This window comes from Taudactylus pleione, unplaced genomic scaffold (assembly GCF_031769625.1).
Source record: "Taudactylus pleione unplaced genomic scaffold, aTauple2 ptg000037l, whole genome shotgun sequence".
Taxonomy (NCBI): domain Eukaryota; kingdom Metazoa; phylum Chordata; class Amphibia; order Anura; family Myobatrachidae; genus Taudactylus; species Taudactylus pleione.
In genome coordinates, this window is record NW_028284439.1 from 13,908,886 (window position 1) to 13,936,338 (window position 27,453).

Consider the following 27,453-nt stretch of genomic DNA (forward strand, 5'->3'; position numbering starts at 1 on the left):
GGAGCTCCCTCCGTCGTGCGCATGCGCAGTGGGGAACATCGACCCACTTGCTAGTGTACTGTCACTTGCGAGTGGGTCTGAATGACCCCCTATGTCCGGTGGAGGAGGAAGCAGAAATCTGGGAGAGGGTAGGGTAAGGGCTGTCCAGCTGCAGATCTCTCTATGAACTCTGGGATCTAGGAGGATTTTGTCCATCCAGTCCCGACCCTGTCAAAGGATAGTTGAGAGGAGGTTCTGAGAGTTCCTGCATAGTAGGGGAGCATGGAGAAACCCTGGATCTAAGGCTCTCATTTTACCAATAACTTTGGCTAAATCCCTCATTAACAACTGGTTTACGAGGGTTTGAGACACAAAGTTTTGAATATCCCTCCACTTGTCTGGAGGAACTGCTATTGATAAAGAAGGGGAATCTATCAAGAATCCCAGAAATATAATTGTCTGTGAAGGGATTACACAGATTTGTCGAGATTTATGGTAAACCCTAGATTCCATAGGAGCAACAGTCTAAGGTCCCTGTGAAGTAAATGGGAGTCCTGGTCCAAGTGGGCCACCAGGAGATCATCCAGGTAAATTATACAGCGGACTCCCATCTGACAGATATCCCCTGGGATATACTGTAACTACTGCCTTCATAAGGCATGTCTATGTGTAAGGGGCATTGGATAGCCCTAAAACCATTTCTGTCCACTGATAGAGGACGCCGTTCCAGAGGAATCTTAAGAGTCCTCCTGTGATTTGGATGCATTTGAATTGTGTGAAAGGCCTCTTTGAGGTCTATTTTGATACAGAAATCATTCTTGGCGAGTAGGAAGGGTACATCTGCTAAGCCCTCCATATGGTTTAGGGTTTTGACATTTAAAACTGGCCTGTATGAACTGTCCTGTTTTTTGACGGGGAATAGGTGACTGAGCCAGCCTCTCTTGGAAGTATCTGACAATTCTATTTTGTCCTGCTGAAGGGCAAGTGTTACGACACACTCTAATAAAGGACTGGCGTTTTTTGAGCAGGTTTATACCTGATGTGGAAAATGGACAAGTGGAAGGGAAAAACCTTTCTCCACAATCCTTAGATACCACCTGTCTGTGTTGATCTGGCTCCAGGAAACTATTGTTTGGGAAAGATGAGGAGGAGGAAGCGAAGGCAACTGACTTACCATATCCTCTATCTATTCCTGGAGGAGTATGCATTGCCAGATCCGATGCCTCTCGCAATCCGTGTCAGGGAGAACCCTCCTCTGGGAGCTCTGGGGGCACCCTGCTGGTCACGAGTCGAACTGCTAGCTCCTGCAGAATGGCCCTCCTGATGAAAGGGCCGTCTGGATGGCTGGGGGCCCTTCAGGTCTGCAAATGACTTACGGGCCTTATAGCGGACTTTTACTTCATCTATGAAGTCAGGGGCAAACAGGTCAGAATCTGTTAAGTTAGGATTGTCTAGTGGCCTGGGGGCTAGGTTAGTCAGCCAGTGAGTTCTATGGGAATTTGATATGAAATCAAAAGTCTGGCCAATCATTAGGATAGCCCTGCTTATAGCTTTTAAGAGGGCCATCTTGGAAGCTACCAGGGAATCTAGGGAGCCCCCTAAGATCCACTATTTTTCTGCTTTGTCTTGGACAAATAACAGAGGACCAGCCGCATCCGCAACTTTAAGCTGAATTTTCCTAAGTAGTTTATCTGTAGAATCACTCTGGCCAATGAGTGACGTAAGGGCTGGATCAATTTCTGGGGCAAACAGAGCGGGAATGTCAGGGATGCCAGTATGCTTGCGGAGAACCATTTTGTCCTCCTTAATGAGAGCCGTTCTAAAGGCTAACTGAGCAAAATTGCATACCTGGGACCGCTCGCTCAGGGCCCAGTGAGAGGAATTAATTTTGGACGGGGGCATTCTGCCAGCTAATGCTACCCGGGCCATTTGTAAATCGCCATTTGACGCGCTAGTCATAGTTACCTCCTCTGACTCCCAATCTACTGGAACGTAGCTAGCGTCCCTAGGTGAGTGAGTCGGGGGTGGTGTGCAGTGGTTACTAGCCCCCTTATAAGCGCACTGTTGCATGACCTGCTGGTCTGAAGCAGGAAATATGTGCCGGCCATGGGCAGGTGAGAGAGGTCTGCTGTGGACCTTAGAGGTATTCCAGCTACGGGCAATACCTGGGAAAGAGATGGTTAGGCCTGGACAGGCATCTCTTGAAGAAACACAATCAATATGTTTCTTTTTATATGAGCATTTTCTTACCACTCTGTGAGAATATGCAGAGGGGAAGGAGTCTCTGCAGCCTGACTAATCTCCCCCTCTTCAAAGGTGTCCCTGCTGTCCTCCGACCTGAAAGGGTTCATTAATTTTCTTCTCTTGAAAATAATATCTTCATCTGAGGAAGAAGTAGTAGCAGCCTCATCCAGGTTATGCCTCCAGACTGCCTACCTCTTTTGCTGACAGATGTCGATACCAGCAGCGTGTCTGTGACAAACTGTGTCCTCCATTGCGCTGAGGTAAAATCTAACATCGGGGCATGGCTCAGCCCTTTATACTGAGCATGCACACGTGCCAGTGTGCGCGGACGTGCTTATAGCACCTAGGAATTGTAATTCATGGGTCTCCTGAGCCCCACTCTCCCCCCTAGCTGTGATTTCTTTCACTTTACCTTCTTTGCGATCGTCGGGAGGCTTGCACCTAACCCACCAGCTGTTGCTAGGTGGCAAGCATCCCAACGAACAATTGCTAGTGTCTGACAAGCATACACAGGAGGAGCCTGTATTGCAGATTGTTTGCTAGTGTCTGACAAACATACAAAGGAGGAGCCTGTTGTCGAAGATGGATTAGTGGCTGAGACAGAATCAGTGTAAAATTAGCTTGGAGCGACGCCATTTTGCGAATGGCAACCAGACTCCATCGCCAGCGCCATTTTAAGTTACAACTCACGAGCTAAGTACAGATGGCAATGTTTTTGATAATCTTTTTAGAAGCCATGACAGGCCCATTCTGGGGACAACCTTGTATAAAGAAATACCAAAACAACTAGAAAAACAGCCTCCCGAGAAAAGTAAATAGAATAGACAATACACCAGGAACTGTGGGTGTTTTTGCAAGTAAAGGGAGAGACCTCACATGTGTAGCTGTGACCATTGTAATATGGCCATACCTCCCAACATGACCCTCTCCAGGAGGGACACAATGCTCTGGTCCTGGACTTCCCTGGTAATTTATGATTGGTGGCAGCTCCAGAGGTGAGGCTGCACCCCAGTCCAAAATTCAAATAGGGGAGTCACACCAACTGCCAGTGAGTCCCAGCCAGTGATATTTGGCAGCGTGTGAAATGACAGTTGGTGTGACTCCCCTATTTGACTTTTGAACTGCGCTGCAGCCCCGCCTCTTACCAGTGAAGTACAGGACCAGAGCATTGTGTCCCTCCTGGAGAGGGTCATGTTGGGAGGTATGATATGGCCCAGACACTTGAATTTGACTGAATGAACAATGGTAAGAAATCTACTCTTTTAAACTCACTATCAGACAGTTTGGCACCAGCACACAGCTCGGGGTCTCCACCCAGTTTGAGAGTGAATCTCATTACTAATAAAATATTGCATTGTAAATTAAAAATGATTGATATATATGTGTGTATATATATATATATATATTAAATCCATCATAAATAGAATTTCATGCATAAACACCGCACATTACACACAGTTGCGCTGCTAACATGATGCACATTAGCGAATGCACAATATCCTGCATGTGTCCATTTGAACCAACCTGTTAAATGCCCTGTAACAGATGCACCCGCACTGGGAACCAATGGGATTAGCAACAAACCCCTCTTTTGTGTTGTCTGTTTCTGTGAGGGTATAAATGTGTGTGTTGTGACCCCAGTCTGGAGTCTTCTTGCTGATAGCTGATTGACGGAGGTTTCTTGCTGATGCCGGTATCTGGTCCAGAGCGCGTGCGTAATGTATAACTGTATCTTGGGTCTGTATAATTCTTTGCGCTAAATTGTACTTAGATCACAGCGTGTAACTGACTATACTTTACTTGAATAATACTTTGTGCTTCAGAAACACATGTGCAAGGTCTAAAGTCTTTATTTTACTGTATGACTGCGTATGCAAATAGCGTAAATTTTAGAGGTTTATAGGCAGACTTTAGAAGGTATAGGTAGGTGTGTATAGAGGTTGAAATCCAGAATCCTTAGATGGGGGCTCATAGTGTGAGGTCACTTACCTGTTCACATGATAAAATATGGTTATCGATATCTCACCAAAGGGTAGATAGTGGCCACACGCAGTTTTCCCTGCAACCAATCTATGCTGAGAGATCGCTATCCGTTATCGTGTGAGTCAAGGTACGCTGACTAGAATCCAGGGACAAGAAAGGAAAAAGTTTGTTTTCCTTTGTTGATAGTATTTTACGCTAAAAAGGGTACCGTAGTATTGCGCACACGGCTGAGTCGCATTTTTTACGCTCGTAATAGAGATGCACTTTTGTGTACGCAGCTAAGGGTAAGAGTCATATGGTTGTGTGGTGGTCGCAGTATTGTGTATGTGACTAGTCGCACAATAGCGTATATGTATTTCCGGTAGTGCTGCCACGTGTTTAAACAAAGCCGATAAGGTCACATTGTCAATTGTTGCCAATAACTGGGTTAACGTGTATTTTTCTGCGCAGGAAAAAAGTGTGTAACTGTGAGTACTTGTTTAGGGTGTAACACAGGACCAAAATGTTAAGGGTATCGTAGGACCCTTAAGTGCTAGGCGCAGGAGTTGGCCTAGTGACTAGGTAGCAGCTTACCGTTTACTTTACACAAAGCAGGTGTATGGGTTGTTATTTTTGTTAGGGTTCGGCTCCCAGCATGATTATAGCGTTTAGTAATCAATGTGTGTGATCTGTTAGGCTTATTTGAACACTATAATTGAACCGCATAATTTTGGTTAAATTGTGATTGTGAGCTGGTGAGAGGGTGGACGAAATCAACTGGAACACAAAGGGTACTTTGCTGCCCCCTAGCAGTTGAAAGGTAGTCAAAAAGGGATTGCTGAGTGGAAGCAGCCTTTACTTCCGTAGGTGAGTGGAAGCATCTAGAAGTCCTCTATAGGGTTTGCGGATACACCCTTTTTCAAAGGCGTCCGCAGGTAAGTGAAAGTATCTTAATTGTCTTTCACCAGTTTAAATTTTTATTGAAAAACGTAGGAGTTGTCCCAAGATGGGAGCCACGCAAACAATAGAAATGTTAGACAATGATGTGCTGCTAATGGAAGCGTCGCTTGGTTCGGCCCATCGTATTTTGCATACTAAATATGGTACTTATGCAATAAGGTATTGTGACGTATGGTTTAAAATAACGATGAAGAGTGTTAGACCGTTTCTCAGAATTGGTAGTTTTGATAAAGATGTATTAGATAATGTCCGGGATCACATCAGTCTGATGCGCTCTCGAGAGAAAAAAGTAAAATATTATGAATGTTTAAAGTTGTGGCAGCATAAAGGGGATGCGTGGCTTTAAAATGTGCAAGCGACGTAAACTAGCGTTGCGAACACATTGCCAGAAAATACACCCATGGCGCTAAATTGCAATGCGTGTGAGCCGCAAAATGGCGTGCATGTGCGGCACGGTAGCATTGCGGAATGTATTGTCAGTAGTTCACGTGCACAACCGCCACCTTATGTTGATGGTGGTGCAGGTACAGTTATTGAAAAAACTCATAAAAATGTAACAAGCAATTTGTACCCTCTCGTAACCATAAAGAAAATGTGAGAAGATTGCAACATGTATTCGCAACTTATGGACCGTAGAGACTTAAAGCACCAGAATGTACATTGTAAAACCAACAGCCTAGATTTGCATGCAGGAGAAATAGAGGAGGCAACAAGCTGTTAGAGGTTGTTCTGTGTCCATTTGAACCAACCTGTTAAATGCCCTGTAACAGATGCACCCGCACTGGGAACCAATGGGATCAGCAACAAACTCCTCTTTTGTGTTGTCTGTTTCTGTGAGGGTATAAATGTGTGTATTGTGACCCCAGTCTGGAGTCTTCTTGCTGTTTGCTGATTGACGGAGGTTTCTTGCTGATGCCAGTATCTGGTCCAGAGCGCGTGCATATGTATAACTGTATCTTGGGTCTGTATAATTCTTTGCGCTAAATTGTACTTAGATCACAGCGTGTAACTGACTATACTTGACTTGAATAATACTTTGTGCTTCGGAAACACATGTTCAAGGTCTACAGTCTTTATTTTAATTTTATTTTAGAGGTTTATAGGCAGGGTTTAGAAGGTATAGGTAGGTGCGTATAGATGTTGAAATCCAGTATGCTTACTGTATTGCAATTTACTTGCTAGTGTCTGACAAGCATACACAGGAGGAGCCTGTATTGCAGATTTTTTGCTAGTGTCTTACAAACATACACAGGAGGAGGAATCGGTATGATTTACCACTGGACCCCTGACTGGCGGTACAAATCCCGACAGCGGCAGCCCGACAAGGATGAAAATCCTGATCGTCCCCAGGTAAGTATTCACTAACCTATTCTACCCCCTAACCCTAACCCTCCCTTAGGGATGCCTAACCCTAACCTTCCCCCCCAGTGCCTAACCCTAATCTGCCCTCTAAGTGCCTAAACCTAACCCACCCTTCCCCACCACCTAGGGGGGTGCCTAACCTTAAATCCCCCCCCCGGGGTGCCTAACCCTAACCCTCCCTCCCCCTAGCCTAACCCTAACCTCCTGGGGGGTGCCTAACCCTAAGTCTCCCCCGGGAGCCCCTAACCTAACCCTCCCCCCGTGCGGCTATCCGCTCTCGGCACCCGGTATCACTGCAATCGGGATGCCGGGCACCGGTCTCCCAGCATTGGTAAAATGACAGGCATCTAGATTTAGATGCCTGTCATTTAACTCTCGCTGGGATTAAGCAGTCGGGAAGCCGGTTGTCGGGATTAGATTCGCCTGCTTCCCGACTGCATAGCCAGGAGGAGCCTGTATTGCTTATTGCTTGCTAGTGTCTTACAAACATACACAGGAGGAGCCTGTATTGCAGATTGCTTGCTAATATCTGACCCCCACAGACACACAGATTAAATTTGCATTCTTTATTTTCCACTCACTCCACCCACCTACAACTCTCTCCGATTTCAGCACAGCTACAGTCTACAGCCTTCTCCATGCACTCTACTATCTAAAATGGTATGCAGTCGGGAAACCGGCTGCCTTAATACCGACAGCCGGCTTCCCGGCTGCTTTATCCCGGCGTGGGATAAATGGCCTGCGTCTATATCTAGACGCCTGTCATTTATCCGATGCCAGGAGACCTGCACCCAGGATCCCGATCGAAGGGATTCCGTGCACTGCGAGCAGACAGCCACGGGGGGGAGGGTTAGGTTTAGGGCACCCGGGGGGGTGTTTAGGGCTTCCCGACTGTCATATCCCGGCGAGGGTTAAATGACCGGCGGTAGGTTAGGGTTAGGCTAGGGGGAGGGGGGGTTAGGGTTAGGCACCCCCGGGGGGAGGTTAGGGCTAGGCAGCCCCATGGGGGACTTAGGTTTAGGCAGCAGGGAAGGGGGGGTTAGGGTTAGGCACTTAGAGGGGGGATAGGGTTTGGCACTTTGGGGGGAGGTTAGGGTTAGGTACCCTGAAGGAGGGTTAGGGGGTTAGGTTAGTTTATACTTACCTTAGGGACGATCGGGATTTCCAGCGCTGTTGGGCTTCCGCTGCCGGGCTCTGCTGATCTGTCTGGCTGCCGCTGCCAGGAATCGAACTGCCGGCCATGCGGCAGCCGGGATTCCATACCGATTCATCTAAAATGGTTGTTGGATTTCTCTGAATCCGAACTGCTCATCTCTTATAAAAAATGGTATACTATTGAATTAATAAAAGTTGCACTTTCAGAATTCTGGCTAATTTAATGCTACAGATATAGTATAACTTGTGAAAATATAATTGCTATTGAGCTTATACAAACAGGGCATCTGAAGGCTGCCTAATTTACTAGTGCATAATGGTGAACTAGTACAAAAATAATTACCATTGAATTAATACACATTACACATCTGAATGCTGGCTAAGCTTGTTGTAGTCCTTGGTAAAGACCGGTCATCCATTACACTCTGCACCCCATGTGGTTAACATTATCTGAGGGTAGCACAGTGATTCTATTCCCATAGTCAGCAATATAAGTATCAGACCTTGACCATTTACACAAGCCAGAGATTCTGCTGATGACCCCAGGCTATAAACCTTACTGAGTGCATTGAAAAATATGTAATAAAACAGAACTACATCAAGTAATTTCTCAAAGGATTGTCTATCCATGCGGAATTGTTTCAGGCATTGTTTGCCACAAATACTGTCTTAATATATAATATATTAATATATGTTTTAAGTATCAGCATTGTTTTTGCATCTGCTATACCAATGTCTGTTCTGATCATCTCTTCCCTTGGTATAAACTTGTCACCTCATTTCGATGGAGATCCTCAGGTCTATAGCATTCTTAGACCATTGTGTAATTCAGTTTGACCTGCAGCCTGGGAACTTTGGCCCTCATTCAGAGCCGTTCGCTATTTGCGGTCGTTCGTTTAAAAACAAGGGGTGGCTATTCAAATGATCCGTACGCACATTGCAGTCTGTTCACACCTCTAAGTCTGAACGAACGAGCAAAACATACGCTCGTTTATTTGTTAAAAACGCCCCCTGGCCGCTCGCACCATACGTCATGTCCGCTATTTATTAGATTAATCGAGTACATCGACCAGCGTATGAACTGCTCGCTATTCTTGTGGTTGGTGTTTGCTACCACAAATTTGCGAGCAGTTCTGGCTCTAAAATAACCCAGTGACGTGGTCATTGACGCTGCTGTTTTAAATATACACACCCATAAAACGCCCGTTTTGACCTCTAAGCACGCCTGCGTTCGGATCTCCACTCCCCATTTTGAAGCACCTTCCCCTGTTACCACCCACATACGCCTCATTCTGTCACTCAAAATAGCAGGCACTCGCTATATAGCGTACAAACGATTTTCGGCCGCACTGACTGGTTCGCGCATGCGTATAACGATCCGTACGCATGCGCAGATGTGCAAACATCGCTCGGAACGAGCGTACTGCCGCTAACGAGCGGCTCTGAATGAGGGCCTTTGTCTCATAGAATGCCAAGTTGGCACATGCCATATCCATCCATTCTGATACAGGTCATGCTGGGGCCTTACACTTTTGAGAAAGTTATTAGTGTCTTCTATATGATGATTTTGCCTGCATCACAGCATTTGTGAAAGTTATTCATGAACATGGTGATGTATCCTTTGCCTTCAAAAGTCACTTACTCAAGGTTCAGTGTTTGATGTTTGGTCCATCCCCTTTATCTGCTCCTCTCTTTGACACAAAACTGTACACCTTATTCACCTCCACTTCTCTCTGCACTCTGTAATGCCAGATTTTCTGCAACAGCTTACATCCATCCACAACGTTTTCCTCTCCCAACACTGCTAGACCTCACTGAATCCTTAATCTTTCCCCCCAACTCCATTTACCTTGCTTAATTCTCCTGTGGAGATTTCTCCTTCAGCCACATTACTCAATGTGGTGACAGTAAAGGCAGTGGAGTAGACTCACTTTGTCTATTAGCTGCACATACAGTATCAGTCTTATAAATATCCCTCTCCTACTCCTGATTTGAGTTGACATTTAATCTAAAAAGTTTAACTACATTTTTAAATTAATTTATGCCTGTGTAGTAGGGTTTCACTTCACGTAAGACATTCATCTGAATAAGGTATATGATTCTTGGTAAAATATTAAATTTTTATAGCACCCATCCTTTTAATGAATGGGTGATTTTTGAAAGAGTCTTCCAAGAAATCTACCAAACCTGGCCTTTATAACATTTTCTGACTCTTTGGGCTTCTCGCAAAACTTCCTTCTACTGTTGCTCTGCTCTGTCGGGTAAATCCGAGTAGTGGTTCTGATCTTTTTTCGTAGTTTGGAATTTAAATCCAAATTTCAGGTTTTGGATTACATAAATTACATGATTTTAGCTGTTTTAAAAACTTTTTATCTATTTTTTTTTTAATCCAGATCCAAAAATCAAATCCAAAACACTGGAGGGTGGTTTTGCAAAACCAAAATCAAAACCAAAACATGAAGATGAATCCAGGTCCAAAACCAAAACATGGGGGTCAGCGCACATTTCTTGTAAGAAGATATCTCCCGCCATCTGATTGAGAAAGAAATAATTTACTGCATTGATGTTGGCTATTCACCCCTCTTACAGATAGGATAAATTCTCATAGACATTTATAGTACCTTAAAAAGATGTCTGCAAAGATAATATGATATATTTACTGCAGATGGTATCCATATTATTCCATTATTATTAGAGATGTGCGGTTCGGTTCTCCAGGAATCTGAATCCACCCGAATTTCGTGAATCCGGGTAAATCCGAGTCACGGTTCTAATCTCCCGAGGAGATCTTGGTAAAGCTGGGTCGCGGTTCTGATCTTTTAGCGGTTCGGAATTTGGATTTTAAATCTGAATTTTGGGTTTTGGATTGCATAAATTACATGATTTTAGCTGTTTTTAAAACTTTTTATCTATTTTTTATTTAAAAAATCCAGATCCAAAACCAAAACACAGGGTCGGTACATCCCTAATTTATATGTACTTATTTTGATTATTAAGACATATCAGTAGTCAGAACAAAAATCCGCCAAGAAAACTTTACAGAATGGACATCTTAGAATTTAGGACATCTTAGAACAAAATTTATTTCAATAAAATATAATTAATTATATAAAATATAGAACAAAGTGTACCAAAGAGGGTTTTTTCTCACATAATGTGAAATCCCGCTAGCAGGATTTATTAAGTAGCTATAATTATGACCATTACTGACCCCAAATTTAATTAGTTTGACATTTTGGATGTTCACAAAATCCATAAACAAACCCTTTACGGGCTGTTATGTAGCAGAAGCAGATCTTGAGAAGGCACTTCATTTACTTGCTATGTACCTCTACAGACCTATATGAAAACAGAGGGAAGAAATGTTTCTCTTATTTCAGGAAACCTTTTTAAATAAGCTTCTCTCAGCAGGTTTTTATTCAATTGCACATGCTAGATCACAATAACTGCAATGGAAATCATTTTTATTATATCTTTTAGAAAAATAAAATTCTATTCAGTCCACTTTCTAAAGAAGATACAGTAAAAAGCAATTGAATATCCTGGAGCAAAGAATTATGTTAGTACTGGACTTTATGAGATGCACCCAATTTTAGTGAGTAAATGTACCTATTATTGATGCAATTGTTTATTTGTAAATAGGTAAAATAAAGAAAATGGTTGCTGCAGGAGAGTATAAAGCACTGAATGGGCGATAAACATTAAAATGTGATTCAAAGTTGTGTAAGATCTAATTGCAAGCTTTCCAGGCACTTCTTCTGGCAGTATAGAAATTACACTAATGCTGGCCATACACTAAAAGATTTTTCCATACAATCTAGCCGATGCACATTTCTGAACGATTATCATTCAGTGCATGTATAGATGCATCCAGTTACAATGTGGCACTGCGATCGCACCCTTCATGCCTATGGAGGCACGGTTGCGTGCGCAAGGCGTGATTTTTTGCGCCTTCGGCAACACTATAGCTGGGCATATCTGTACATGTACGGTAATCACCCAACACAGAAAAATGGCAAAAAATGATTGTGAAAATTGATTTTGATTTTCAAACATGTTCGATTTGTCAGACCATTTTGTCGACTTCACTCAGGTTCTGATTCAGAGGTGCACTCAATGCCGATGTCTGCGCAGTTGAGCAATTATTTTCTACTTCGCATTCGCAAAATATTCTGGAAACCCCATCAGTGCATACTAGGGGTGAGCGGGTTCGGATTTCTGAAATCCGAACCCCCCCGAGCCCTCCCGATCCGAGTCCGATCCGAGTCAGGCTCGACTTTTCCTGCCTGACTCGGATCTGAAATCGAGGCAAAACGTCATCATCCCGCCTTCCGAGTCTCGCGGGTTCTGGATCCTATATAAGGTACCCGCGTCGGTGCCATTTTCTCACTCGGCTGTGGACAGTGAAGAGGGAGGGTGGGAGTTAGGGCTGTGTAGTGTAGTGTAGTGTAGTGCTGCTGTTGTCCACTACTTCAAAGTCCATAGGGGCTGGCTGTGTTGTGCTGTGCTGCTGTTGTTAATAGGGGCTGTGTCCACTACTTCAAAGTCCATAGGGGCTGGCTGGACTGTGTTGTGCAGTCAGTTCTCCATAGGGGCTGTGTCCACTCCAAAGTCCTGTGCAGTGTCCCAGTCCTAAAGGGGTGCTGTAGTGTTGTCCAGGGGGTGCTCTGTCCATCAGGGGTGCTCCCCCCAAGTGCTAAAAAAGTAATATATTTTCTGTGTTTGTGAATTGTGTGCGCAGTAGCCGCCCGTGCATCAACAAAGTAGTGCCAAGCGTGCGCCTGTGTCATAAGTAAAGGGCCGGCTGGCTTGACCGTTAAAGGGTGCTGTAACCCCCGAAAGTACACTCCAGTCCAAACCAAAAAAAAAAAGATTTTCTGTGTTTGTGAATTGTGTGCGCAGTAGCCGCACGTGCATCAACAAAGTAGTGCCAAGCGTGCGCCTGTGTCATAAGTAAAGGGCCGGCTGGCTTGACCGTTAAAGGGTGCTGTAACCCCCGAAAGTACACTCCAGTCCAAACCAAAAAAAAATTATTTTCTGTGTTTGTGAATTGTGTGCGCAGTAGCCGCACGTGCATCAACAAAGTAGTGCCAAGCGTGTGCCTGTGTCATAAGTAAAGGGCCGGCTGGCTTGACCGTTAAAGGGTGCTGTAACCCCCGAAAGTACACTCCAGTCCAAACCCAAAAAAAAATGATTTTCTGTGTTTGTGAATTGTGTGCGCAGTAGCCGCACGTGCATCAACAAAGTAGTGCCAAGCGTGCGCCTGTGTCATAAGTAAAGGGCCGGCTGGCTTGACCGTTAAAGGGTGCTGTAACCCCCAAAGTACTCTCCAGTCCAAACCAAAAAAAAAATTATTTTCTGTGTTTGTGAATTGTGTCCGCAGTAGCCGCACGTGCATCACCAAAGTAGTGCCAAGCGTGCGCCTGTGTCATAAGTAAAGGGCCGGCTGGCTTGACCGTTAAAGGGTGCTGTAACCCCCGAAAGTACACTCCAGTCCAAACCAAAAAAAAATTATTTTCTGTGTTTGTGAATTGTGTGCGCAGTAGCCGCACGTGCATCAACAAAGTAGTGCCAAGCGTGCGCCTGTGTCATAAGTAAAGGGCCGGCTGGCTTGACTGTTAAAGGGTGCTGTAACCCCCGAAAGTACACTCCAGTCCAAACCAAAAAAAAAATTATTTTCTGTGTTTGTGAATTGTGTGCGCAGTAGCCGCACGTGCATCAACAAAGTAGTGCCAAGCGTGCGCCTGTGTCATAAGTAAAGGGCCGGCTGGCTTGACCATTAAAGGGTGCTGTAACCCCCGAAAGTACACTCCAGTCCAAACCAAAAAAAAAATTATTTTCTGTGTTTGTGAATTGTGTGCGCAGTAGCCGCACGTGCATCAACAAAGTAGTGCCAAGCGTGCGCCTGTGTCATAAGTAAAGGGCCGGCTGGCTTGACCGTTAAAGGGTGCTGTAACCCCCAAAGTACACTCCAGTCCAAACCAAAAAAAAATTATTTTCTGTGTTTGTGAATTGCGTGCGCAGTAGCCGCACGTGCATCAACAAAGTAGTGACAAGCGTGTGCCTGTGTCATAAGTAAAGGGCCGGCTGGCTTGACTGTTAAAGGGTGCTGTAACCCCCAAAGTACACTCCAGTCCAAACCAAAAAAAAATTATTTTCTGTGTTTGTGAATTGTGTGCGCAGTAGCCGCACGTGCATCAACAAAGTAGTGCCAAGCGTGCGCCTGTGTCATAAGTAAAGGGCCGGCTGGCTTGTCTGTTTAAGGGTGCTGTAACCCCCAAAGTACACTCCAAACCACAAAAAATTTTTTTTCTGTGTTTGTGAATTGTGTGCGCAGTAGCCGCACGTGCATCAGCAAAGTAGTGCCAAGCGTGCGCCTGTGTCATAAGTAAAGGGCCGGCTGGCTTGACCATTAAAGGGTGCTGTAACCCCCGAAAGTACACTCCAGTCCAAACCAAAAAAAAATTATTTTCTGTGTTTGTGAATTGTGTGCGCAGTAGCCACACGTGCATCAACAAAGTAGTGCCAAGCATGCGCCTGTGTCATAAGTAAAGGGCCGGCTGGCTTGACCGTTAAAGGGTGCTGTAACCCCCAAAGTACACTCCAGTCCAAACCAAAAAAAAATTATTTTCTGTGTTTGTGAATTGTGTGCGCAGTAGCCGCACGTGCATCAACAAAGTAGTGACAAGCGTGTGCCTGTGTCATAAGTAAAGGGCCGGCTGGCTTGACCGTTAAAGGGTGCTGTAACCCCCAAAGTACACTCCAGTCCAAACCAAAAAAAAAATGTTTTCTGTGTTTGTGAATTGTGTGCGCAGTAGCCGCACGTGCATCAACAAAGTAGTGCCAAGCGTGCGCCTGTGTCATAAGTAAAGGGCCGGCTGGCTTGACCGTTAAAGGGTGCTGTAACCCCCAAAGTACACTCCAGTCCAAACCAAAAAAAAAATGTTTTCTGTGTTTGTGAATTGTGTGCGCAGTAGCCGCACGTGCATCAACAAAGGAGCAGCGCCAAGCGTGCGCCTGTGTCCCATAAGTAAAGAGCCGGCTGCTCATTTCTTAAAGGCTGGTGTAACCCACAAAGTGCACTACTCTCCAGCAAAAATAAAAAAATATTTTCTGTGTTTAGCCGCACGTATATATCAAATCGATATTACATAAATGGAGGACCAAACTTTCTCCGATAAAAATAAAATAGAGAAAGATCAAGAACCACTTCCTCCTAGTGCTGAAGCTGCTGCCACTAGTCATGACATAGACGATAACATGCCATCAACGTTGTCTGCCAAGGCCGATGCCCAATGTCATAGTAGAGGGCACATACAATCCCAAATGACGGAAAATGACCTTGAAAAAAACATTGAAATCATCTGAAGAGAAACGTAAACTTGCCAATATGCCATTTACGACATGGAGTGGCAAGGAATGGCTAAGGTCGATCCCTAGTATGTTCATGACTAGTGGTTCAGCTTCACATGACGATGGAAGCCCTCCTCCCACTAAAAAAATCAAAAGAGTTAAGCTGGCAAAAGCACAGCGAAGAACTGTGCTTTCTAAGAAGATATCACAAATCCCCAAGGAGAGTCCAAGTGTGGTGGTGGTTGCGATGCCTGACCTTCCCAGCTCTGGACGGGAAGAGGTGGCTCTTTCCACCATTTGCACGCCCCCTGCAAGTGCTGAAAGGAGCACCCACAGTCCACTTGCTGATATGCAAATTGAAGATGTCACTGTTGAAGTACAACAGGATGAGGATACTGGTGTAGCTGGCGCTGAGGAGGAAGTTGGCGAGGAGGATTCTGATGGTGATGTGGTTTGTTTAAATCAGGCTCCGGGGGAGACAGTTGTTGTCCGTGGGATGAAAAGCCCATCACGGTCATGCCTGGGCAGAAGACAGAACATTCCACCTCTTTGGTCTGGCAATATTTCTATCCAAATCCGGACAACAACTGTCTTGCCATATGTACCATATGTAAAGGTGAAATAAGTAGGGGTAGGGACGTCAACCACCTAGGAACATCCTCCCTTATACGGCACCTGCAGCGCGTTCATAAAAAGTTACTGTCAAGTTCAGAAACTTTGGCTAAGACCGTAAGCAGTCAAGGGACACCTAAATCCCGTTGTCCTGTTGTATCCAAGCGCCTGCAAACCACACCATCAACTCCCTCCTCATCAATTTCCTCCTTAGTCAGGATCAGAAGTAGTCCTGCAGGCCATGTCACTGGCATGACTGACTCTCCTATCCGGGATTCCTCCGGAGGATCCTGCATTGCTACGCCTACTGCTGCCACTGCTGCTGCTGGGAGTTGTTCATCATCCCAGAGAGGAAGTAGGAACACCACTACTTTTACTAAACAATTGACGCTCCAACAGTCCTTAGCGAGGAGGATGAAGTACGACAGCAGTCATCCTGAAGCAAAACGTATAACTGAGGCCTTGACTGCTATGTTGGTGTTAGACGTGCGTCCGGTATCCGCCATTAGTGCAGTGGGATTTAGACAATTGATGGAGGTAGTGTGTCCCCGGTTCCAAATCCCGTCTAGATTCCACTTCACTAGGCAGGCGATACCGAGACTGTACAGAAACGTCAGAAAAAGTGTCCTCAGTGTCCTGAAAAATGCCGTTGTACACAATGTCCACTTAACCACGGACATGTGGACAAGTGGAACAGGGCAGACTAAGGACTATATGACTGTGACAGCCCACTGGGTAGATGTATCACCTTACGCAGCAACAGCAGCAGCGTCACCAGTAGCAGCATCTCAGAAACGCCAGCTCGTTACAAGGCAGGCTACGCTGTGTATCACCGGTTTCAGTAAGAGGCACACCGCCGACAACCTCTTAGAGAAACTGAGGGAAATCATCGCCCAGTGGCTTACCCCACTTAGACTCTCCTGGGGATTTGTGATATCTGACAACGCCACCAATATTGTGCGGGCATTACATTTGGGCAAATTCCAGCACGTCCCATGTTTTGCTCACACAATAAACTTGGTGGTGCAGAATTTTCTGAAAAGCGACAGGGGCGTGCAGGAGACGCTTTGGGTGTCCCGAAAAATTTCTGGCCACTTTCGCCATTCAGCGACTGCGTGCCGAAGACTGGAGCGCCAGCAAACACTCTTGAACCTGCCCTGCCATCACCTGAAGCAAGAGGTTGTGACGCGGTGGAACTCAACCCTCTATATGCTTCAGAGGATGGAGGAGCAGCAAAAGGCCATACAAGCCTATACATCCACCTATGACATAGGCAAAGGAGGGGGTATGCACCTGACTCAAGCGCAGTGGAGAATGATTTCCGTGTTGTGCAAGGTTCTCCAGCCCTTCAAACTTGCCACACGTGAAGTCAGTTCAGACACTGCCAGCTTGAGTCAGGTCATTCCCCTCATCAGGCTTTTGCAGAAGCAGCTGGAGAAAGTGAAGGAGGAGCTAAGACGGAGCGATTCCGCTCGGCATGTGGGACTTGTGGATGAAGCCCTTCATTCGCTTTGCCAGGATTCCAGGGTGGTCAATCTGTTGAAATCAGACCACTACATTTTGGCCACCGTGCTCGATCCTAGGTTTAAAGCCTATGTGGTGTCTCTCTTTCCGGCCGACACAAGCCTGCAGAGGTGCAAAGACCTGCTGGTGAACACACTGTCAGCTGAAGCGGAACGTGACACGTCAACGGCTCCTTCTTCATTTTCTCCCGCAACTGGGGCTGCCAGGAAAAAACTTAGGTATCCTAAGCAACCCGCTGGCGGTGATGCAGGGCAGGCAGGACCAAGTTTGGACATCTGGTCCGGACTGAAGGACCTGGCAACAATTTCTGACATGTCTACTGTCACTGCATATGATACTGTCACCATTGACAGAATGGTGGAGGATTACATCGGTGACAGCATCCAAGTAGGCATGTCAGACAGTCCATACCTGTACTGTCAGGAAAAAGAAGCAATTTGGAGGCCCCTGTACAAACTGGCTCTATTTTACCTGAGTTGCCCCCCCTCCAGTGTGTACTCCGAAAGAGTGTTTAGTGCAGCCGGGAACCTTGTCAGCGAAAGGCGTAGGAGGTTGCTTCCACAGAATGTGGAGAAGATGATGTTCATCAAAATGAATTATCAGCTCTTCCAGGGAGACCAGCCTCCAGAAGGTACAGAGGGACCTGTGGTGGTGGATTCAAGTGGGGACGAGTTAATACTTTGTGAGGATGAGGATGTACACACTGAAGAGGGTGAGGAATCGGTGGATGAGGAGGATGAGGATGACATCTTGCCTCCGTAGAGCCAGTTTGTGCAGGGACACATTAATTGCCAGCTTGTTTTGTGGGGGCCCAAACGAACCAATCATTTCAGCCACAGTTGTGTGGCAGACCCTGGCGCTGAAATGATTGGTTTGTTAAAGTGTGCATGTCCTGTTTATACAACATAAGGGTGGGTGGGAGGGCCCAAGGACAATTCCATCTTGCACCTCTTTTTTTTCTTTGCATTATGTACAGTTTGGGGCCTAGTTTTTCAAACTGCCATCCTGTCTGCCACTGCAGTTTCACGCCTAGATGGGTCACGTGTTTGTGCCGCCCACTCGTGTCGCTTAGCATAGTCATCCAGCTACCTCGGTGCAACCTTTTGGACATAAAAACACTATTGTGAGGTGTTCAGAATAGACTGGAAATGAGTGGAAATTAAGGTTATTGAGGTTAATAATAGCATAGGAGCAGAAAAACCTACAAATTCTGTGATTTTAGCTGTTTTTATGCTTTTTTTCAAAAAAATACAGATCCAAAACACAAAACCCAGAACCCAAAACACGGAAGGGTGGTTTTGGCAAAACCAATCCAGATCCAAAACACGAAGAAAGATCCAGATCCAAAACCAAAACACAAAACACGAAAAGTGGCCGGTGCACACCCCTAGTGCATACATTACCCGCTCTGTAAGCACAAATCTGCTGTTGCATATGGGGCCTCTAACAATAGAAATGGTGAGACAAATCCATGGGCATTCCTGGGGGGTGATTGGGAAGTGGCCTGAAGTGAATGCGTGGGCATATTATGGGAGTGTTGCGGCGTGTTAGTAAAAGCAGCTGAGTACTTAGGGCCTGATTCATTACAGATCACAACTGCGAATACAGTAGTGATTACGCAAGCAGTCTCACTGCGATGATATGCTAATCCATTGCGATCACTATGCCTCCTCAGCACAACATAAGGACGCCCACCTTACCTTACACACATCCGTAATACTTAGCAAGACTGCGTAACCATCGGTAACATCGAGTACAATCGCAGCCTCACGCACACTTGCACAAGCTCTGGCCTTACTCAGAAATTGCTAACTTCGTCGCATGCTATGAGTACTCAAGCCGCATAAGGCATCCCAGTAGATAATTTATGCACGCCCCTGCAACGGCGTTCAAATGCACTGGCACGCCTGCATTTTGCCGACTCCCTCCCAGCACCACCCCCAAACGGTACTTCCTGTCAATCACTCTGTGATGGGTCTGTGTAGCCATCAATGATGGCTCCAGAGGTGGGGCTGCAGTGCAGTCCAAAATTCAAATAGGGGAGCTACACCAACTGCCTTTTGAAACACTGCCAAACATCACCGGTTGGGACTCATTGGCAGTTGGAGAGGATTCCCCATTTGAATCTTGGACTGTGCTGCAGCCCCACCTCTGGAGATTCCACTGGTAGTCACTGTGATCGCAGTCCTGATTGCAGAGGTTGGTTTGCGCACGCGCACTTCGGCGCATACGCATGCGCAGAAACCAACAATCGGCCGATTCCATGTGTAATCGCAGTTGCGATCCTTGCTGAATCAGACACTTAGACACAAAGCTGCAGCCAAATAGGTCATGTTTAGATGGAGATCAGAAGGAGATACTGCAGCTGCCATAGGCTGGTGCCTGTGTCAAAGGTGAACGATATGATGCGCAGATGGTGGAGTGCTCAGAACCACTCGGGAGTTGCCGTGTGCATAGGTATTGAAAGTGGGCTACTCAGGGCTTGCACATTCCGGTATATGCTAAAACAAAAGGGGAAGGTTGAATCTAACATTTGCATATTGTCAACTCTGCAATTCTGTGCACAGTGTGCTGTACATCTTGATCATTCAGTATACTCCAAAATCCATTGAATCACCCAGATCATCATACTGTTAATCAGATTGTATGACAAAATCTACAATGTACTATATGGTCAGCTTTAAATGTGAAGGCTTTAACATATCCCAGGTATATGGGGGCGCCGGGGGAGAGCCAAGTCTGCCATGCTCCCTAAATGTGCACAGGCCACACAGTATTCATGACATTTCAGCCAGCATATCTTCCTCTGGTGGTTCGCATACATCTCAGATATTAGAAGATCAGCGAATGTGCAGGATCTGTACTGCACATGCGCTGGTCTACTACTACGTGATCTCTCGCAGTTCCCTAAAGTTGCAGCATGATTGACAGGCTATGAACATTTGGGGGCAGGGTGTTGGTGGAGCAAGCCTGAGTTTCCGGAAATGGAGGCATGTCTGACCCTGGCAGAGCAGTTCTGTTGTCCATTCTTATTAAGTTTAAGCCTTCTCAGATGGGCGACTACTGTGGCCATCGCGACCAATGATCACAATGGTGATCCAATGCTGTGTCTTTGGACACAGCACTTGGATTGCAGATGTTGACAGGATGTGACTTTTTCATACAGACACCTCCCGCTGCATTACCATATGTTAGCATCACTGCTACGTCCAAAGATGTAGCAGAGATGCTAACTGCGTCCATTTCTGAATCATGTCCATTGTTGTTCAAAGAGGAGCTTGCTACTGTCTCCATCTTAGTGTTCCTTCAGGGAGACTTCATGTCCTGTCCCAAGTTGGTCACCATAGTTAGCACTGAGCATGCACAGTGCCATCTTGCCACTTGGTTGAGTGACATTGTGGGAGACAGACGTCTCCTGCTTAGTTCATGAGAGACTCGGCTATTAGCTGCATAAAAAGCTGTTCTAGTACCGTGTACTGCTATTAGAATGTGTCTTACCCTCAATGGCAGGTGAGCTCCTGCTCTGCAATAACAACAATTGTACACACACACGTTTGCTCTGTGATTATGGGCGGATTGCTGCATTCCTTGTGTATGCAAATGTGCTTGCAATATTGCAAATAACTACAGTAAGGCCCTGATTCAGGGGTGCATGCTAAGAGAATACTGCACACTAGCGGCCATAGTTTCAGTCTGTGCTTGCATCTGTGCCAGACGCAGGTGCGTTGTTGTCAGCGACTGTATCTTTTGCAGCAGTTGCACTAATTTTGGAGGCCATATTCAGATGGGCTGATACAATGTTCAATGTGCAGCCAATGCAGCCATCTTAATACACACAGCGGCGGGGTAGCACTGCAACTGGTGGGCATCTCTGTACGAATCCCTCTGGCTGCAGCATTGTGCTGTGGCAATAGATGTACATAGTTATGGCTGCATTAGTGTGCACCCCTGGAAGATTATGCAGATCTCCCGCATCCCGCCCACTTCTTAGTGAAGATGGGAATATGGGAAGTTAATATTGGGAATCTCACGTCCGTACAAAGAGGCAGGGCTAAAATGACGTGAATCATGTAATTTGGCCCCTCCCCACAGACCCATGAAATGTGGAGAAGCCCGACCCCACCTCCAAAACTCTCAACTGCATCTCCTCAATGGGCTTATCCCAGAGTGGAGATTCTTAAAGTCAGCAAGTATGACGTGCACCTGCGAATCAGGCCCCAAGTTTCAAAATCACGACACAAGATTGTTATGCTCAAGTTATTTTAAATGTTCCAGAAAGGTTGGCGATGGATGATATTACAATATACTTCTGTATAGGTTTTTATTGTGGGATGGAATGCACTGAAAACACTGACAGTATAATCCATCTTGAATAAGGGCAAGACCTATACAGACCTGGGCAGAATAGTAGGTATATATGAGTTTTAGAAGTACCTAGTTAACACCTGGTGTAGGGCTTATAGAAGGGCGCACTGATGATGATGATGATGACCGCAAGCTGTGTACAACAATGTGAGTGAACATATACTTTTTGTTTTATGCACACAATGTGGGAGCACATGCATCCAAATTCCATCCAACTCAGGGGGTCATTCAGACCCGCTCGCGAGCGCAGGACGCTCGCAAGCGGGTCGATGTTACCCCAATGCACATGCGCACGACGAAGGGAGCTCCGTCGTGCGCTTGCGCGAGACCAGGACAGCGACAGCCAAGCTGTCGCTCCGGGTCTCGCACCAAAGGGGGCGTGCTGTCGATGGTGACTGACAGCACGCCCCCTTTGGTGGGCGTGCCGGGGGTGTGGCTGCCAGACGGAAGCGTTCCCATGGGAACGCCTACCTTCTGGGTCCGGCCCCACTGACATCACTAGTGATGTCAGTGGGAGTGATTTTGGCTCTGATAGAGCCAAAATCACTCCAGGGCTTGCGGTCACAAGACAATACCGCAGGGTCTCGTCGCAAGACCGATGGTCTTGACCATCGCGACCATCTTTTTGGCCGCTCGCATATGCTGTGGGTGGTCACCCACAGCTATGTGAGCGGCCAGGTGGCCGCTCCATTTTTAGGTAGGAGGGCACTGATTCAGAGTGAGCGCTCTGGTCAGAGCGTCCAGCTCTGAATCAGGCCCTCAGTCCCATGATAGATCTAGAACCACACATATATATGCTTCCTTTTAACTCTGAATATCCTGCAATTCCATCAACATGCCCTGGCTGTACTAAGCCTACATGAGAATGCCCAGTTACCACACAGTTCCTCCTATTTGGTTGTTAGTGGAGATGCTGCGTACGACTCACTGCACTTGCAGTGTGAAAACAGAACATATGCTCTGCAAACGTCCATATGCTCCACTCTGCACTGTCCCATGTTATCAGGGCTGCTATCAGAAATCGTGGGGCCTGGGACTTACAAAACAGGCAGCCCTCCCCCCCTCCCCGTGTTTCTGCAACTCCAGCCCCACAGTGTCTCCCTAGCCAGCACCCCTCTGTCTTTATTCTGCTCCCTACAGCCCACAGACATTTACTTTCTCCTTTATCTTCTGGCTGTTCCTCTTCGCGCTGCAGTCAGATCCTCTGTCAGTGGTGGCGTCATGCGTGCCTTGCCTCAATAAAAAAAAGAAAAACTTTATTGTACCAGACAGTTGCAATCCCCCACATTTCACTCTCTCAGAGATCCCCCCGCATTCCTCCCTGTCCCAATGACACCCCCCTACTTTCCCCTGTCTCCCTCAATGATACCCTCCATTCCCCTCTCTCTCCCAGCGATCACCCCTACATGGCAGTAACCACCCCACACACATTTCCCTCTGTCAGTGCCTCCCCCACACACATTCCCCTCTGTCAGTGCCTCCCCCACACACATTCCCCTCTGTCAGTGCCTCCCCCCAGACACACACACACACCCCTCTGTTTGTCTGTACCACCCCACATATTCCCCTCTGTCTGTCAGTGACACCCCCACACACATTCCCCTCTGTCTGTCAGTGACACCCCCACACACATTCCCCTCTGTCAGTGCCTCCCCCCAGACACACACACACACCCCTCTGTTTGTCTGTACCACCCCACATATTCCCCTCTGTCTGTCAGTGACACCCCCACACACATTCCCCTCTGTCTGTCAGTGACACCCCCACACACATTCCCCTCTGTCTGTCAGTGACCCCCCCACACACATTCCCCTCTGTCTGCAAGTGCCCCTCCAGACACACAAACATCCCCCTCTGTCTGTCAGTGCCCCCCAGACATTCCCCTCAGTATCATTGCTCCACCCCCGACCCCGCTGCCTCTCAGTGGTGCCCCCCACCTCCCCTCCCCAATTAACTTACCTCTGTCAGTGTCCTGAGATGCCCTCCGGCTCACTTCCATCTGTTGCAAGGGGCAGGAGTCAGACTTGCAGAGAGTACTGTAGTCTGTGTGGGCAGACTAGTGAGTCACACTGCTTAGTCAGGCATATGCTGTCTGAGCTGTTCTGTGCTCATTGTCAGGTGGCTGGTCTGGGGGAGGGGCCAGCCACCAGGAAGTAAAGGAAGGAAGCTATGATCATTCATCACTGTCACTGACAGATGCCCGGCGCTGCGGTGCGGATCCCCAGTGAGAAGGATCTGCTACATGCCAGGGAATAACTGCAGGCCATTACTCCCAAGGGGCACCTACTGCATGACTGGTAGGTCTGTCGCTGTGCGGGCAGCCCTCTCCATACCCAGCAGTCCCCCCCTGATGGCGGCCCTGCATGTCATGTCTCTATTCAGTCATAGTTAGCATCAGCGGAATAATGTTTGAAGTACAAGATCCTATATAGCAAATAGAAGTCCTCCCAATACCTATCCAGCATGAGCCAAATTTTGTCTTTGTGTAAATTTTAAAATCATAGTCTAGTTACCCATGTTTGATTGTCTGGAAGAGTTTTTGAAGGTGATAAGCCAAAAAATGAGAGAACATTTGCATGGAATGCAAATATTTAATGTTGGTAAAGTTGGCAATGTAAGGGTTTAGACATGAGAGAATATAAATGCATTTGAAACACTGCAAAGATGAGATGTCATACTCAGCGGTGAGAAAGGAGTTATAAAATACAGGCATATTAGAAACAAAATGAAATTAGCTAAGGCAAGTCTCACCAAGCTCAATAATAATTTAGAACACAGCACTGGAGGCTATTCAGCACACAAATGTTGACAATAATGGGTGTCTAGAATACTGTAATAGCAGATCCTGTCAGCATGTGGGAAGAACATAAGAAAGTCTGGAAAGTTTATGGATGCAGTGAAGTGCTTGATGGCGTGTGGAGGGATATATACGAAAGGACTCTGGCCCTCATTCAGAGCCGTTCGCTATTTGCGGTCGTTCGTTCAAAAACAAGGGGTGGCTATTCAAATGATCCGTTCGCAAATTGCAGTCTGTTCACACCTCTAAGTCTGAACGAGCGAGCAAAACATACGCTCGTTTATTTGATAAAAACGCCCCCTGGCCGCTCGCACCATACGTCATGTCCGCTATTTATTTGATTAATCGAGTACATCGTACAGCGTATGAACTGCTCGCTATTCTTGTGGTTGGTTTTTTCAACCGCTATTTTGCGAGCAGTTCTGAGTTTAAAAAAACCAAGTGACGTGGTCAATGACGCTGCTGGATTAATTATGCACACCCATAAAACGCCCGTTTTGACCTTTAAGCACGCCTGCGTTCGAATTCCACTCCCCCCTTTTCAAGCACCTTCCCCTGTTACCACCCACATACGCCTCATTCTGTCACTCAAAATAGCAGGCACTCGCTATATAGCGTACAAACGATTTTCGGCCGCACTGACTGGTTCGCGCATGCGTACTAAAAACCGTACGCATGCGCAGATGTGCAAACATCGCTCGGAACGAGCGTACTGCCGCTAACGAGCGGCTCTGAATGAGGGCCTCTGTTTGTGATAATCTTCTTAAATAGCTTAAATTTTCTGCTAAAAATGGATATTTGGTGATAGCTATTACAATTGATTAAGTCATTTCCTCCTTGAGTATCAAAATACTTGAGCTTGGCATATGACATGGTGGTTTATTCTCTATGCAGAATTAAAAGTTATAGGAGAGAGAGGGAGAATAGCTCAGTAAATTGTCCATAATATTTATCAGTAAATCCATCCCAGCCAATGTTCCAGATTTCAAAGCTTTAATCAATCACCTTGTCAGTTGTTGGGGGAATGGGTATGAAGTCCCGGCGGTTCATAACTCGACGCCGGCAGCCCAAAGGGAGAAGATCCAGACAGGGCAGGTAACTACCCCATCCCAACCCCTCTCCTCCATTAACCCTAACCCTCCCTTAGTGGTGCCTAACCCTAACCTCCCCCTGGGGCTGCCTAACCCCCCCTTAGCGCAGCCTAAACCTAACCATCCCCGGAGGTGCCTAAGCCTAACCTCCCCACGGTGGTGCCTACCCCTATTCCTCCCTGGTAGGGGTGCCTAACCTTAACCACTCCCCCAAAACATAACCCTGCTACGCTCCCTAAACCTAACCCTAGCGACCGCTGCTCTCATAACTACATCCTGTTTATTGGGTTCTAATAAAGTAGAAACAATGCAGCCTATTCTCTTAAAATTAATGTACATTTTAATACATTTCCAGTCCAGCAAGAAACACTGACTAGTCTAAGAAAATGGGATATGTGAATGTGAGAGTTCTAATTAGGCATATACATTGGTCCACAAGACAGCACATTAGTGAAAGGGCCATAACGGGGTAGCAGTGGGCCTGTGCCACCCCCACCCCCTAAGCCCGTGACATCATGTTGTCACATCTAGGTGGTGAGCACATCGGCTCTTGGAAGTGGAACATTGTCCGGAGCTTCCCATGGATACTCAGGGCAGGTCCACAGGCTACAGGACTACAAGACACATGCAGGTGCCGTGGGGCAGTGACGGCACCAACTCAAGGGCCTTGTGCTACGGCACCGCTTGCACACTCCTAGTGGTGGACCTGATAGTGAGGATATATGTAAGGACCCTGCAGATCATTCTCATTACGGATTTAGGGGAAAATTAAGTTTAAATAAGAATACATTGCTTCTATGTTGTCACAATAGTTTCTATTCTAATGCTGGCCATACACTAGCGCGATTTCGGGCCAATTGCACAATTTTAGACTCCTCGTATGACACATTGTGTAGTAATTAGGTAGGAATAAGATCCGATGCGCGCTCCCGCCGCTCTTATATCGTATCTTATGATCAGACGTGCAGCCCATATTATCTATAGTAATCGTATGCAGATTGTGCTGTGTATTTACGCATGCGATGCATCGTGCATCCGACCATCCGAGCGGCGTCATTTGTGTGAAATTTTCCTGTAAACGCCCAAGCTCCATTCACAGCTGCATCACGAGCGGAGAGGAGCAGCAGACACATCTGTGTGGCGATTGTACAGCATTGTGGTATGTATATTTGCTGCCCACACTGATCACCAATGTTTGCACAAACACACTGTCCTCCAGTTTGCCCAGCAATGCCCACTGCCCCCCAATGTTTTTCTATATGCATAGAGTGTCTCCAGGGAATATGTGCTGTGTGCAAATATTCAAATTTGGTTGTTTATGGATTTGTTTTTTTAAAAGTGATAGCTCTGTTTTGCAAATATGGTGTTTTTTATTACTATTAACCCTCCACTGTTTATGTGCTATGTACAAATATGGTTGTTTACCTATAATGCCCACCAATATATATGGGAAGAAGCAGATCTGTTATAGGGGCAAATATATCAAAGCTTGATGTGAGATAAAATTGTGAGATATATATCACCAACCAATTAGCTTCTAACTTACATTTTGCAGGCTGTGTTTAAGAAATGATAGTTTGGAGCTGATTGGTTGGTGATATACTGTATATTTCACAATTTTATCTCACATCAAGCTTTGATACATACAGTGTCGGACTGAGGCATAAAGGGCCCACCAGGGGAATGCAGTGATAGAGGCCCATGCTTAAAGGGTGTGGTCATCCACCAGAGGGGGTGTGGTCAGCCACCACAGTTGCTTGGCTAACTATCAGGCAAATCTTGGTGTAGTTTCTATAGAAGCAAATCAATAACTGATGTTCATCCATGTTCCTGCTCCACAAGGTAACTGACCATCTAATACAGTAACAATGTACAATTCAGTGCACAGTGTGGAACATGACACCTAGAGGAGGGGTTGGCCCCCAGGCAGTGGGGCCCACCAGGGATTTCCCCTGTACCCTTGTGGGCCAGTCCAATCCTGGATACATATGTCCCATAATGTGTTTTTTAAGCCTGATGCTGTGCAAATGGGATTTACCACCCAGTGTA

General features: G+C 46.4%; 1 pseudogene; it reads right to left on the minus strand.

The window, feature by feature from the left end:
• Positions 1–1,161: 1,161 nt before the first annotated feature.
• LOC148538750 (uncharacterized) lies at positions 1,162–20,224 on the minus strand (annotated as a pseudogene).
• Between the last annotated feature and the right edge of the window lie 7,229 nt (positions 20,225–27,453).